Source organism: Theobroma cacao, chromosome 2, assembly GCF_053813885.1.
Source record: "Theobroma cacao isolate CCN51 chromosome 2, ASM5381388v1, whole genome shotgun sequence".
NCBI lineage: Eukaryota > Viridiplantae > Streptophyta > Magnoliopsida > Malvales > Malvaceae > Theobroma > Theobroma cacao.
The window spans coordinates 11,890,810-11,896,391 of record NC_142640.1 but is presented as its reverse complement, the minus strand read 5'-3'; positions in this window follow the sequence as shown (position 1 = coordinate 11,896,391).

The following is a 5,582-nucleotide window of genomic DNA, read 5'->3' as shown; positions in this document are numbered from 1 at the left end:
TATCTTGCTTTTAGTAGTAGTTATTGTTTTTTTTATTGGTAAAAGGCAAGCTGATGCCTATAACTGCTAGCAAGTTATGTTCATTAATCTAAACACCCATATTTGTTCTCCATTTGCTAAGCACTCTAATAAAGAGGTTTGATATATTCTCTCTCTTCCCATTTGCAAAAAGTTGGGGGATTTTCAAATTAGTTGTATTGTCTTGGACACATGTTCATGTGTAAGAAATGTTACCACCAAAAAAATAGGACATGGGGGATTTGTATATTTTTCGATTTTAGGAATATGTTTGTAGAAATCTATATTTCTTCAACTGTTAAGTTCATAAAATGGAAGAATGAAAATGAGAAAAAGGAATATTACTTTAGACTTTATAGGCATCAGTATTCTTTTTATTTGTTAATTAGCCTAAAACTTTAAGACTTTGCTTTGTATGAGTAATTACAGAGAGAAAGACAAAGATTTAGGAAGGATAGAAAACTGAAAGGAAAGAGAAACAGTGTCTCTTTCCTATTCCATGCTTGGTAGGAAATATGGGTAAGTGGTGACAAAATAAAATTGTTTTAATCCATTGCTTAGTACCATTGAAAAATGGTTTTTCTTTTTAAAAAATAAGTGGACAATACTATAAATCTATAATACTTAATTTACATAATGCTTAATTTTTTCTCAAGTCTTCTTACTTGGGAAGATTATTTTTGTTAATATGGACAAAAAAGGCAATCACTCCTATCCAATTTGAGCACAATTCATTTCTTTCCGCTTTCCAATTTCCCCCCACCTTCCTCCATCTTGCACTTCTCTTATATAAAAAAAACCCTAAATAATAAAACAGTACTAACTACTAGGTATTTATTTGGTTTGTTTGGTTTGATATGAGGTATAATAAGAGGAGATTAGAGAATGAATTTAAAGTGGAATTTTAATGTGAGGGAAAATAACCTAAAATGTAAGGAACTTTGTTTTAGTTAGGTTATTTTTCTCTAGCTCACTTCACTTTTGAAGATACTTAATTGGGTTTGCAGCAATATTGGAAGTGATAAATCTTTACTTTGCGTCTGCTCTCGTACTTCTATTGTTTAAGTTCAAGCTTAACAATGGACTTCATGTCGATTTATTGTTAGAATATGTCATATATGATATCACACTAGTCATTTGACTATTATAGAATTTTTTGGCATCTAGAATGGTGATTTGGATTTGATTGTTGGTTAGCAAAAACATTAAGAAGTGCTTCAGTTATGTGCTATTAATTTGAGTTTTATTTTACCAGTAGAACATGTTTTGTAAGCTTAAATCTTGTCAAGTATTATAGGTTTAGATAAGGCAAGTTCAAGCCATTAAAACACCTTGGAACTCTCTAAGCAAGGTGTAGGCCTTTGGCATCTGCTCGCACTTTTTGAAAAGGTGAAAGCACATAAGGTTGATTTATATATAACTAGCACTATGAACAAAATGTTTTAAGAAGTGTTATAAATGGGTTATTATTGTGCAAAAAGATGAAAAACTTTGTAAGTATATTTTATGATAAAGCAATCACAAATGTGAGCATATGAATGTAAGAAAAGCTTAAAGTCAATACATAGTAGGTTTGATCATGTATATTTAAATAATCAATTTAGATATGAATGTTAGTGTTGTAATAGTAATTATCGTAAAGTAATAATTCTTTCTTCTATTCTCTATATAGGCTGTTAAGATTTGTGTAGTAATTTTGAAAATCTCTAAACCTCATATTGAATAAGACACTTAAGGGAACTATGTGTTAAGTTTGGCTATGGACGACATGCTCGAAATTACGCAACGGAAAGAAAATTAAAACTTTTAAAAAACATATCTCCACTCACAGATCATCATGGTGATATTTTAACACATAGAATGGCATATAAAATCATAAAATTAGAAGCTAACCTTGCCAACGTTCTTTTAATTGGAATAGTAATCTCCTCAATGCAACTTGCTAATACCACGAAAAGCAAGAACCTTAGCCAATCAAGCTTTTAGCCTCCAATGGTAGTACGCACGATTTCACTTGAACTTTTCAACAAAAGAAGGAGATTTTAACTATGTTTATGTGCTAGCAAAAGGAGAGAATGTTTTTCCCTTTCCACTTCTCACAAGGATGGCTAAATCACACACTTGAAAAAATTGCTTCAAAAATAATTTTTCTTCTTCTCAAAGTAGGTGATGGCACATAAGGAGAAAACCCCTTTTTTCTTTTCTGACAACTCTTTTTTTTTTCATGTGTGAAAAAATAGTTAAATTTGATTTATATAGCTAGGTTAATATTAACTTTAATTTTGCAATAAGACCCTCCACATTATAACATAGGCTTATGACTTAATTAAACCATTTTAATTAAGCCCAATGGAAATTAAATTGACATAATTTCCTTTATATTATTACAATTTCGGTATTATAATTATAACTATTTATATATTATGTCAAAAAGTTAATTAAACTCTTATTTAATTAAGTTTATAGAAGTTAATTACCTAGTATATGATTTAGTCAAACTTAAATCATCACTCCCCTAATTTAATTCAAATGCAATCATTATGTTGGACCCATTAGGTTCTTAACATGTTGGCAATGGAATTGATTAATATAAATTTCAATCAATTAATTTATAATCAATTTCATAGACCAAGATTGACATATAATAATATATCATGGCCACCCAATTGTTAGGAAAGTCAAAGGGTTATTTGATAATTTTTCAATGTACAATCTATCAGTGTAATTCATTTTATCATCATATATCTCAAAAATTATAAAAGCTTGGTATAGTATCTACTTTTATTGACTTCCATATTCGTTCTTGCAGTTATAGCATTAACTTTATGAAAACTTATGAAACCTTTTATAATCTCTAAGTCACTTTGTTCAAGGACATTAATAAGTTAATGTTAATTAAGAACTGATAGAATATGTCATCTAAAACACTTAAAGTGATGATTTCTATCTTGACCACTCATTTGTCTTCACATACTTCATACTATACCAAAAAGCATCTTATTTAGGCATCCTTGGTTAGGCATTGGTAGGGATGAAATTAGAACACAACATTTCACATATAAGACAACTTGGTGTCTTAAGTCTATGGAGTATTTACATGACTAACACATGAGAAGTGTTACATAGACACTAGAGTGTATTACCAAATGCACTTTTTATGGCAGATCATGTTCAGTGAACTTGCTCTCTTAGGCAAGCACATATATTCTAGTTCTAAGTATATTTATATTTCAATCTATAAGATCAATTGCTTATTTTCAAGGTAATAAACATAAAATGTACCAGTCTTTGAGGATCATTGATGTCCAGTCTAAATGATACATTCACTAGGAATACTTTGAGATAATACTTTGATGTATAGGGATCTCATAATTGAAACCCATTACAATTTCTTCGCAAGGAATATTAATTTCATAGACTTTATCTAATTAGACTTATAACTCATTATAATTAATATCTTATTAATGAAGAAAAACCTTTAATCATTCAATATAAATGATATCGTTGCATGATTGGAACTAAACTTTAACCAATCTCAATTGACTGTAGGGCTCATCCCAACACCATGTACCTTTTGAGCTCGCATGCCTTGAACAATATATTTATCCTGTTTTTCAAATAGTTTGTTCATTGATATATACAATTTTTTTTTCCATTTTGTAACAATTTTGTACATTTTGTAACAAATGTTATTTGTAGATATGTCGAATATTAATTGACAAGATTATTGTCTTTTTATTTTTTTTGAACAACATCCAGTTCATTGATGAATGTGGAACAATTTTTGTACATATTATGATGGTTTTTGTACATTTATTGACAAATTGTACATATGTCAAATATTATTTAGTAGGATTATATCAATAATAACATTTACGATTCTCATAATGAATTCATAATTTTTAAAATCTAAGTGTTTATAAAATTTTGCAAATTCGCTGTATAGGGTTGTCAACGGGTAGAGTACTCGTTAATTTCGAGGTACCTTAACCTTAACCTTATAAAAAATCAAACACACGAACCCTATTAACTACTTGAATGATTTTAAAAATTACTACTCTAACCTTAATCCTAATACATTCTCACTACCCTATAATTACCCTAACCTATTTAAAAACTTGATTAGATAAAAAAAATTATTAAAATGTTCTTTATGGTACCCAATTACTTGAACCGGAACTCGTTTCCATATACAGTAATATTTCTCCTATATATTTCATATAATTAACTACTAATTAAATTAATAAAAACACAAATAATAAAATTTAAATTTAAATAATCAAAACCTATAAAGTGTGTTTATAAATGAACATAATATATAATATAAATCAATAATATTTTATTGTTTAGTAATTAACTTATATAATAGTAATCATATTCTTTATAAATGTACATAATATATAATAAAAAGTATATGTATTAAAAGACATTACAAGTTATATACTATTAAGTGCGTATATATATATTATAATTAATATTTTATAAGTTATAATTTTTGCAATGATAATACAAAATAAAAAGTAAATATATTTATATTTAAAGTGTATATATTAAAATTATTTTAGTGTATATATATAATAGTAATTATATTCCTTATAAATGAACCAAATATATATAAAGTATAAATATTAAAAGACATTATAAGTTAATTAATAATCATAATCTCATTAACTAATTTAATTAATTATATGAGTTTGTCCTTAATAGCATGGAATTAAAAAAAATAGCTAAGTTTCAAAATTATTCTAATCTCACAACTTTTTTTTAGATAATTAAGTTTATATATTAAAATTTATATGAAAAGCACTCGGGTGTTTGACTCATTGGTTGGTACATTATCCTTTTACCTAAAGAGAAGGTTTGAATCCTCTCTCCCCCAATTATAAAAAAAAAAGTTTATATAAACAAAAGTATATATATTATAATTAATAATTTTATAAGTTATAATTTTTGTAATATTAACACAAAATATAAAGTAAATATGTTTATATTTAAACTGTATATATATATATAAACACACAAACTAAAAGTATTTTACTATATGTATAATAGTAATTATATTCTTTATAAATAAACTCAATATATATAAAGTAAATATATTAAAAGATATTACAAGGTAATTAATAATCATAGTTTTATGAATTAATTTAATTAATTATATGAGTTTGTCCTTAATTATATGAAATTAAAAAAATAACTAAGTCTCCAAACTATTCTAATTTCACAACTTCTCTTAAGGTTTGTATATTATAAGTTTATATAAACAAGTATATGGTATAATTAATAATTTTACAAGTTATAATTTTTGTAATGTTAATATAAAATAGAAAGTAAATATATTTATATTTAAAGTATATATATACTAAAAATATTAGTATATATATAATATAGTAACTACATTTCTTATAAATGAACCCAATATATGTATAATGTATATATTAAAAAAATTTCAAGTTAATTAATAATAATAGTTTAATGAATTAATTTAATTAACTATATAAGTTTGTCTTTAATTACATGAAATTAAAAAAAATAATTAGATTCCAAAACTATTTTAATCTCAA